This window comes from Pteropus vampyrus, unplaced genomic scaffold (genome assembly GCF_000151845.1).
Source record: "Pteropus vampyrus isolate Shadow unplaced genomic scaffold, Pvam_2.0 Scaffold29, whole genome shotgun sequence".
NCBI lineage: Eukaryota > Metazoa > Chordata > Mammalia > Chiroptera > Pteropodidae > Pteropus > Pteropus vampyrus.
In genome coordinates this window covers 8,966,212-8,977,401 of record NW_011888810.1, presented here as the reverse complement: position 1 = coordinate 8,977,401, position 11,190 = coordinate 8,966,212, and the positions used below count along the sequence as shown (strand labels likewise).

The 11,190-nt window shown below is 39.2% G+C and overlaps 1 protein-coding gene and 1 pseudogene across 1 annotated transcript in view; one reads left to right on the top strand and one right to left on the bottom strand.

The window, feature by feature from the left end:
* Window positions 1-11,190, top strand: part of CDH8 (cadherin 8) — a 334,115-nt gene that overhangs the window by 301,285 nt on the left and 21,640 nt on the right. The window lies entirely within an intron of this gene.
* LOC111737674 lies at window positions 8,916-9,034 on the bottom strand (annotated as a pseudogene).

Below are 11,190 nucleotides of genomic sequence, written 5' to 3'. Positions count from 1 at the left end.
CCACATTAGGGGATGGGAAAGAGACTCCATCCCCTGATAGAAAGAGCAATACATATTATGTGGCCATTTTCTGTAGTTCATCAGTGCCTAGCTTCCAGTCAGGAATCCTTCGTGTTCTTCCCACATTCGATATGTGTGCACCCTATCCCAGGATTCCCCCAAATCTCTTGCAATTATAGTGTTTGTCATTTTCTGAAACAGGTCTGAATGCAGATGAGAGTTCTCAGTTTTAGCTTCTCTCAATCAGGAGGCTATAAACTGAAAAGACGCATTGTGTGTATTGCATATATGTTATGTGCTGTTGAGTCAGCTCTGACTCCTGATGACCCTGTGAATGAGTAACATCCACAGTGTCCTATACTCAACAGCCCTGCTCAGCTCCTGCAGATGCATGCCTGTGGCTTCTTTCATGGAGTTAATACATCTCACATTTGGTCTTCCTTTTCTGCCTGCTGCCTTCTATTTTTCCAAGCATTATTATCTTTGTCAAAGAACCCTGCCTTTTCATGATGTGCTCCAAGTAGGACAGCTTCAGTTTTGTCATTTTGCCTCCAGTGAGGTTTCAGGCTTAATTTGCTCTAAGACTCTCAAATGCATCTTTCTGGGGACCCAGGGTTTCCACAGAGCTCTCCTCCAACACCATGTGTCAAATGAATCTATATCTTTCCTATCAGCCTTCTTCACTGCCTGACTTTCACATCTGTACATACTTTTTGGCGACATGACAGTGCGAGTGATCTTGGCCTTGGTCTCTACTGACACATCTTTGCTCTTGATGATCTTTCCCAATTCTTCCATTGCTGCCCTTCCAAGTCTCAGGTTTCTCTTGGTTTCTTGGCTGCAGTCTTCATCTGAACTGGTGACTGAACCAAGATAAGCAAAATGATGAAAATCAAAAAGGGTAATTGGAGCAGAGACTTACTTTTAAATAAGGGAGGAATGTGAGGTATATAGAAGTCACTGGTCCTTAGCTATTCTAAAAGCCACCTGGCTACCTGTAGCCCAATTCTCTTATTCCAAGGGTGAAGAATGGATGAGCCAGGTTTTACTCCCTCGGCGTGGCTCCTAGTTCATTGTTCTCTACTGTGCTTGGGCGTGGCTCCTAGTTCATTGCTCTCTACTGTGCTTGGGTCTACTTTCTGTGTTCTTGGATCATCCCTTGAGAAATCCTTTTGTTTTCCACGAGAAATATTCCATGTCATCAGCTGAGAATTCTCATCTGCTAGGTGTTTGAGACTTCTTTTTAAATTAAAACTGTTTTAGTTGTTTCCTATGAGTCCAATTCAGATCTAGTCCATGACTCCAAAAGCTATATCTGTTATTCTCTTCGAAAAATATCTCTTTCTGCTTTCATTATGGCAGTCTGCTTTAAGACAATGCCGTAAAGATTTTTTTTTTTTTCTTAATCAGGTTGCTCTATGAGATACCATTTGAAATCTTTTAGAAATTAGCAAAGGAAAGTCACACCTTTTGCCTGAACTTTACCCCATGGGAGAGTTTGGTAAACTTTTTCTACAAAGGAGCAGAAAATGCTTTGTGGGTCATATGATCTCTGTCACATGTACTTGAGGCTGCCTTTCCAGTGAGAAATAATCAACTAAGAAATACATAAACCAACGGGCATGGCTTTTCCAATAAAAGTGTTTTTAAAAAAAAGGTGGCAGGCAGGATTTGGTCCATGGGTTATGGTTTGCTGACTTCTACTCTAGGCCCCCTTTTTACTCCTTTACTCCTTTTTGAGAGACAGGAATTGAAAAACAGTTTTATTTTCCAACCCAGTGAGCCCTGTATCCAAAATTCTGTTAAATAGTGCTTATAAAATAAATATTCATTTTTGCTGTTATTATTTTGTTTCAGCTCATCTCTCTTTTCCTCTGCCTTTCATATGTCAGTAAAAGAAGCCAACTGACATTTTTAACATTTTACCTGGAAAATAGCCCATCCAAGTCGACAAATTGATTAGGGGTTTAAAAAAAATCTCTTATGTTGCTATAAATATTTTCGTTGCTATATAACTCAGTTGACCACTAAATAACTGGTGACTACCAGTTTGCTACAGCAGCTTCCTCATCATTTTAATAGCCTCCACTAAGAAGCTAATAGTTTTCTTGCTGTTTTTCCAGTATTTACTAAAGTTTTCCTGACCTATTTTCCAGCCACTTATCTGGTCCTAAAGCCAGTGATACATGTTTAGATTTTTGTTATAAAACAACCCCTTTTTAAGTTATTTATTTCTTTAACAGTTGGCTTCTGTATGTAACAAATCGGCCCAACATTTAGCAGCTTGTAAAAATAAACTTTTTAAATTTCTTATAATTGATATATCATCTGGGTGGTTTTTCTTGTCTGGGCTGATTCAGCTGGGGCTGGATTGTTTAACATGGCTGCCTCACATACGTGATGATCAGCTTAATGTTAGCTGGGCAATAGGGATGGTTTAACAATGTGAGTCTCATCATTCAGAAAGCTAGTCCACACTTGTTCACATGTGTTGGTTACAGGATACCCAGGTGCAGGGAGAAAGGGCAAGCACCAAATACTTGGCCATATATTCTATTATCCCATTGACCAAAATAAGACACATGGTTAATTTCAGATTCAGTGTAAGAGAGGACTATCCAGGAGAATAATTATAGAGAGAAGAATTATTGCAGACATTTTTGCATAAATAGGAAAATCTATAACCAGCCTACTCATAATTCAGCACCATCTTTCTCCAGAAAAAGAAAAAAAAAAAAAAACAGATAGAAACATTCTACAGAATAATAGAGGTTCATTGTTTATTCTATTATTTGGTGGGGGGGTTCAGGTGCCTCTAAAGACTTTTTGTTATTATTGTTTCCTATGATTATAGAGAACAGTAGTTTTTCTTCTTATCTGGCAATATCAGGGCACGATTCGACACATGCACACACATGCATGCACATATACAAGTACTTTTTTGGTGGGGGAACAAGCGTTCCAGCACCCCAACAAAGTATATGCATACTCTTTCCATACTCTCTAAAGAGAGGAATGCAGAAGAGTAAGTAGGAACACAGTAGACACTTATTTATAGAGACAGGTCTGTAGGAAGGAATTCATCAAACTGTAATAATGATACATGGCAGGGGCGAGTGACTAAGAGAACTACGTAATGGTCAAGTTCAGAGGCAATCTCAGACCCTTAGGTTGAAATCTGTGATGGGGAGGATCTTCATAAGGTTGGCTGTCCTTTGCCTTTGGACATTGAAATTCATGTCAGCAGAGTGACAGTCATAAAAACATTACCTTTTCCTTCTAGATAGGCTAAACTTTCATCACAGTTTGCTTGGGTGATTCCAGGTTCACCAATTGTTCTAGCATGATGGTTGTTAATAATTACCTCTTTCATTTCCAAAGTATTTGGATGATAAATTATATGGTCACCAAAACTTTTGGCTATATGAGCATCCCTATGATTAAAAACAATCACTACTTTGCTACATATTAATAAATACCAAGTAGATAATAATGGATTTCCCTAAACATCACTTTATCATCATCAACATAGCAAAAATATTCAGTAACTGTCAATGCCTGGCAAGGTGGTCCAGAAGGTGGTGAAGGTAATCAAGAAATGTTGACTGAATGGTTAAATGCATTTAAATTATGCATTTTTACTCTCATTCAGTGTGTTTTTGAAGAGTGTTATGACCAAGTACAACGGAAGCTATCTTTCATACGTTTTTTCTTTTATTCATCCATTCATGTACGTTTCACAAAGTTGACTGAATTCCTGTGGCTAATCAAGAACAGGCATTGTGACAAATATGGGGAATATGGGATCAATGTCAAGATCCACATCTTCAACGATGCTATTGAAGTTCCTACTCTATCGTATCTATTGGTTTGTTTGTCTTAAGTCTAGGGTTTTCAGAGGGCACAAGATCACAGACAAAGGGATCTCAATAAGATTGAAGTGAGAAAGGAGGACTAAGAGTATTTTCAGGGAAAGGAGACACCTGTGCTGAGTCATATACAAATTATCAGATGGAGAAAGTAAAGACTTAGTGGTGCTTTAATCCAAGAGAACAAAGCTGGGAAAGAAGATTATGTAGAATTATGATGCAGTTATGTGCCAACCACAGTGCCTGGTAAGGCAAATAGAAAAATTTGGTTCAGCAATGGCCCAGGCATACCAACAATGAATATGAGGTCTTTTGCCTTACTGGGGGCTTTGAGAGCAGAAAACCAATAATCAAGGCAAAAAGAGAGGCAGACACAGGGTGTGACTGGAAAACAGAAAGGGAGCACTGATACTCAAGTTTGAAAAAGGTAAATCTGAGTTGATTCTTCGAAGTAAATATACTAATCAAAGGTGTATGACTTACCCAGGTAAGTGAAAGTGGGGCTCATTTAAGACAAAGAGAACAGCCTGTGTAGGATAGAGAGAAAAAAAAAAAAAACAGAGAGAAAAAAGGAGGCGATGTTATGATGATTTTGTCTGCTACAATCAGCCTTGAAAGAAGAGTCACCTGCATATAGTAAACTATTCCTTGCTTGGGAATAAAAATCCCAGGGATTCCACATGAGTTACATAGTTATATTCATTCTATCCCTACATTTTCTTAGATTGGATAATAATCTTAGAATAAACATATGGCCCTGTTAATGAACATGTTACTTGGTGCAGGGGAAAAAAAATAAACCAAATAAAAAAGATCGGAAAGCTGAGAGATTTATTTCAAGCGTTTAATCGATAGCAACTGTAAAGATGTGTATGCTTATCGAAGGAGCATAAATATTTCACAGTTCGCATTCCTGAAAACACTGACCAAGCTCTGAAGATCATATCATGCATATTGATGAAAATGGCGTTCTTTCAAACCTCATTTTGCTCATGTGAAATAGGAGAGCTTATATAGATGAGAGAGACCGTTTTAGGATCATCTATGTGCAAGAAAACTCATTTAGCAAAGGGTTTATAACTTGCCACCACTGTGCCAAGTTATTCCAAGGTTTCAGAAAGCCAATAGTGACAGAATTGCAACAAGGATCGATAAAGAATCCAACATTTGAGACAAGAGGGAGAAGCATTATTAACCTTTACAATCTGTCTTTGTACCTCCTTCTCAACAATGCCTCCAGGAGTTAGAGTGTTACTTCAGAGACCCCTTTGGCCCAGGCAATGTGATCATCTTTAAAATATGGATATTGTACTGTCAAAATGCCAATATAAATCCCCTATCACTCATTATTCGACATATATTCAGCATGTTTCTTTGCTCCTATATATCCTGAAGAATGTCAACTTTGGCGAAATGACGCTACGAATACAGACACAACCAGCCTAACTTTAACTAGATAACTAACATGGAATTAAGGCGTCTGGCAAGTGGGAGGCAGCCCAGACCAGGTCGTAGTTAGACTGTCATCGCTCCGCTGTGACACATATTAGGGGTGCGACCTCGGGCAAGTGAATCAAATTCTCTAAAACTCAGCCTTTACCTTTTTTTTTTTTTTTAAAAAAAAAGCATATTAGTAAAACCACTTCCATAAAATTGTGATTTCTGTTTATAAAATCTTAAGGAGAACTCAAAAAAGCATTTCCTCTGTGTTGAATTCCTGGCTATTATTATAATCATAGAAGCAAAAATAACCTGCAGTCATAGCAAACATGCAGTAAGTATCGCTTCTTGACCCACAAAGCAGTGGTTTCACTTCTGCTGCCTTGTTCGTTACCCCACAGAGGTCCATGAGGAGATATCACTGTTGTCCTTATTTTAGAGCAAGGCTGACGTTAAGTGATTGCCCTAAATCACACAACTAATAAGTAGAAATTCCAAGTCTGTGTCTGGGTATAGAAGGGGAGTTCAAGGGAGAAAATGAGGTTTGGGTTACAGATTGTCCCCTGGGGGCCACGGCTTTATATATCTTACTTCACGTTAGCCTTAACCCGATCCTAAAGAGAAGGACTGACTTGCTCCATTTTACATATGTAGAAACTTAAGTGACGTGAAAGGGCTTTTTTCAAGGTCACAGAAGAGCTAAGATTCAAACCCCAATTACTTCGATTCTAAAGCCCTTACTTAGCATTTCATTGTAAATACTTATTTTGAGTGATGGAGAGGATGCTGGTTTCTTAAACTATCAAGTGGAGCAGAGGACTATACCTGCGTATTTGGATAACCTGCCGATCATCTATGTTTCAGTGAAACTCCCTTCATCCCCCACTCTTTATGTTTCTCGCCCCTTGGCTTCTATACTTTAGGCTGCTGCGTATTGCAGACAATCCAAGTGCGAGGCTTGTTGCAACACTTGGAATTAGAAGTGAACATAAGCTCACAGAAAGTAGTCCTCCTACCCACTCCGCCCCCTCCAAACCTACTGCAGGGCTTCGGCTGAAAAATGTTTAGGCCTAGAATGGTTTTGGGACTTCTTATGGCTTTGAAAACTTCACTTTAAAGATGATAGGGACCATTTGAATCGATGTTAAGAGTGGCTCATCCATGAAAGACATAAAGAGAGAAAACACTTTTTAAATGGGTTGCATTGTCTCTGTCAATCAACCTGAGGTCCCTCAGTACATAGTATTCCCTAGCTGGTGAGAGAGTGAAAGGGAAATTCATGCTGTTCGAATCTTCATATCCCCACTGTCATCTCAGTGGGATAATTCTGCAGAAACCCAAACCACGAGGGGATACTAAGTTACCTTTAGACCTCAGGATTGCAGTGTTTGGGGTTAGTTCAGATAGTGAGTGCATCTCATTTCCTCCCACTGCTCAGTGGCCCACCAACAATGTGAAAAAGGAAGCACTCGTCAAAGGAGCAAAACTCTTCCATTTACGCTCCTTTGAAAACAAACTGCTTTGCCGACAAGTCCGGGCCCTGCAAGAGGTTAAGGACATAGGGAGAATTGCCACTGTACATGTCTTGAGTCCTTAGATTTATAGGTAAAGAAAGCTGGGGTCTTTCATTAGCTTTTCCAAGGGCATATATGCAGTAATGACGTCCTTGGCTTACATCAGACCTGAATGAGCAGAACATCAGTTAGCTGTTCTGGAAGAGGGGTTGGAATAACAGAGGTAGCTCTGGCATGTGGCACAGTGAAAGGAATAAGTGAACACATATAGGTGTAGCTCTTCTTGCTTCTTCTTCCACTTCCTCCAGTATGGCTTGGAAGTTCCTTCTGGGAAGTGATTTCAACTATTTAGAACACAAGTCCTGGGACACAGAGGGAGATGGACATGAGGCCCTCCCTCCTTGCCAGTTTTATGGGTTAACTTGTTTCACTGCTTTCACTCTCAATATTCTCATTTGCCCAAGGAGGCTGGTGATTTTCTTCGCCAAAGGACATGGAGACGGACTGAAATATTGCATGATAAAAACAAGTATGATCATAGCTAAATGAGATGAGACCTAGAAAGAACTCACTGCAATTTCTAGCTTATCGATGGCACATATTCAATAAAAATCGTTAAAATTCACTTCGGCCAGTCCTGTTATTGTCTCTATTTTATAGATGATAAAACTGAAGCACATAACGTGTCCCTGGCACTTAGTTGATAAAAGCAAAACCAGAGTCAAACCCAAACAGTCTGACTCTATGATGCGCAAGCAAAAATGTTGTGTTGGTGTTTCTCACAGTGTAAGATGACGGTAATAACTCCTGCTGGGAAGGTTTGTGTGAGAACTAATGGACTTGTAAGTGTAAAATCGTCTTGTAGGATGTTTAAAGTGATAGGAGCCTCTTCATGACAATCATTCACACCTTCATAACGTCCATTAAATTCATGAGAACAGATTTCATGTCAGGAATCAGATGCTCAGTGCTGTTGCCAAAAACAGAATGGCTTTTAGAAAATTACTTTGATTATCTGATCCTCAGAGTCCTGATCTATAAAATGGGTATATGGTTATCATATTTTTATTTATATTGAAGATTGTTGGGCAAAATCTGTATACGTACAGTGAATATTAACTAAAGAGACAAGCTTTGCAAACTTTATGAAATGTATGGCTGATATTTTTCTGGCTTCAAAATGGGGTGAGGACTGAGAATTCCTAAATTTGATTTACAATCACATTTCATCATTTTTTCATTATGTGTGAAAGGAAGGGGGACGATAGGTCAGACTAAAATTAATCCATTAAGAGCCAGGCATACTGTTCAATGGTTCATTTAATCCCTCACAATCTTTAAGGAAAGTATCAACACCATTTTAAAGTTTATGGTACTGAGGGAAAGAAATTATGTAATTTGCCTATAATTCTATGGTTAGGAAGCTGGGGAGTTGGTCTACACTGCAGGACCCTGCATAAAATTCACTGCTGCTGCCCTCTTCAGAACTAGAACTGCCTGATCACTGTTATGAAACTTTTTATTCTCTTTTGTTTCAACGGCCATTTGGTTAAGCATAAATTCTGCTTTCAAGTCTCAAAAGGACACATACAAGACGCAGAAATGTCCTTGTATTCCAAACACATACTGCCTAACCTAAAATGCATTAACTCCAATAAATATAAAGAAACACAAAACCCCAGCCCTGTCAAGGTTTCCAGCTGCAAGACTTCCAATTAAAAATTTCTCCTTTTCTGTACTCAAGTAACATTTCCAGCATAGATAACAATTTTACTGCGACATCTTTAATACCGTTAATGATTTGATCTTTCTGCAGAGAGCTTAAAAGCCTCTAGGAGACAGCAACAAACCCGAGGTAGGTAGGTGGAAGGTTACACAGCAGGGATATCTAGTGATCTGAACATATTAAAGAGAGTGAACCAGAATTAAAGGAATCAGATGAGGAACATTTACAAAGTAACACTTGAACACAAAACGACTGCTGATTTTTTAAATAAGAACTTTGGAATGAGAGAGTAGATTTTCAATATCTCTTTGACTTTATTTTCTCAGGCAAAAATTACTTCCAAAAACAAAAACAAAAACAAAAAAACGCTTACAGCACCTGATATTCCTAGGTGGAACCCCATCCAAGTATTAACCAGGCCCAACCCTGCTTAGCTTCCAAAATCAGACGAGATCAGGCACGTTCAGGGTGATATAGCCGTAGACCTCAGGCAAGAATTAAATGGATAGCTGAGGCAATCAGTACCGGGAACAATGCCTTATACAGACAGAGTAGGTGACAAATGCATTTGAAAACGAGTATTTGAGCAAAAAATATCCTGCTGTCATGAAAATGGAGTAAGAAAAATGGAAGCATTCTCACATTGAATAGTGGTCATTATTTGAATAACTGTCTAAACAGCCAGATTATCTTTGTGTTTGTGGGTGTGGCTTACTTTGGTTTTGAGAAATCAGATTCACTGACACAGGAATATCCTAACACGAAGAAGACTTTTTGCTCCAGTTATGTGTAAGCGAAGGCTAGCAACTTCACACTTATGTACTTTCCCCAAATTATATAGTCTGGGTGGACTAACACATTCATCTTTCATTCCAGAAACGTTAAAGCTTTACTACAGCCTCAGTCCTAGATTCTTCAAATGTGAAGTCATTTAAGATGTGACCCCTGCCCTCAGAGGAATTTACCATTTAACCCCAATGAACGCGGTAGTAATTAATTAAGGCAGTTTCATTTTCAGGTGAGAGAGCAAATTGTGCTTTGATTTAGAGCCACCGATTCTGTTCTAAAAGCCAACAATCATCATCCAAGTATATGTGGAGCAAGGCAAACTCCTTGTCTCCACCAGCAGGGGCAGCACGAAGGGAAAAGAAAACACTAAAAAAGCAGTAAAAATAATAATAATAACAACAACAACAACAATAACTGACATTATTAAGTGTCTGGGCTGTGTTAAGCCCTCTGTATATATACCCTATACATGTCATCCTCACTATTAGTCTGTGAGGTAAGTGATACTATTATCTCCATTTTATATAAAGGGAAACTGAAATCGCAATGTTCTAAAACGTCTGATAGAAACTAGGTAAAACTAAACATAAGTTCCCTTCTTTATCTCTTTGACTTTATCTACTTTTTACGTGATCCATTTCACTCCAGCTACCTGCCAGCCACACTCATTGAACTCATCGAACTCATCATAGGGATCCTCACCTCAGGGTCACTGAACTAACTATGCCCTCTCTGGATGCTCTGTCCTCCTCCCACCCCACCCCCCTCACTCTCATGTATCTAAATGATTAACTCACTCATCATCTGCCTCATCATCTGCTCAAATATTGCAAGTCAGGCCTTCAGTGAGCAGGCTTTTCTCTACTTTCCTCCTCGATTCCCCAAACCTGCTTCATTTTCCTTCATAGCAATTTTCACCTCCTACTATGCCTCACTGGATTCTCTGCTGTACTCAGGACCCTTCAGAGAAAACAAATCCTTTGCTTTCAAATTCTGTTTTCTATTCGAAATGGTGTATTGACCAAGGACCTTACCAAGACAAATACCATTCTGAGTATTTTAAAACAGGAGAAATAATACCAGCCATTGGTGACAAAGATGATGGAAGAGACTGAGAAGCGAAATAAGGGACACGGAGGCAACCTAAAGATTAGCAGAGAGAATAAGGGAAGATGAAGAATTACTGGAACCCAGGGTCTGGGGTTCACTGGAATCCCAAAAGGAGAGGAAGGGGAGCTGAAGCCACTGAGGTTTGGCTGCTGCCAGAAAACCACTTGAGATGGAGATGAAGGGAGACGAATAACTTGAAGTCTCCTTTTCTCCAGCTCTCTAGTCTCCAGCTACTGTCTCCTATTAGCTGAACTCAGCGAGGTCTGGATACACAGGAGCTGTTAGGTCAGCATCTCCTGCAATACAGAGCAGAGCACTGAACCATCAGGAAATGAACCTGATACAAGCAGTTGAATAACTGACAAGGTCTCAGTGATGCATTAGATTTCAGGCTGGCTTTAGGGCCCCTTGATATAGACCCTCAATGTAACCCAGCTTCCTTCTTACATAGCACATGCAATAGATATAATTAATGAGATATGTGTGCTTTCTGTATTTACTATTGTTACTGCATCACTGTGTCTCCCACTAGATTATAAACTCCATGAAAGCACCTGAGTCCTTTTATTGCTATACCTATAATGCCGAGTCCATAGAAAACTTTCAGAGTTCTTTTCAACAAATACCTGTAAATGAGTGGCTAATTGGAGATTTAGCAACAAAGTGATTTATACACACTTTTTCATTACATTGCAATAATTCTTTGCTTATTGGTCTTAGTTCTATTTCTTAACCTAGTCTT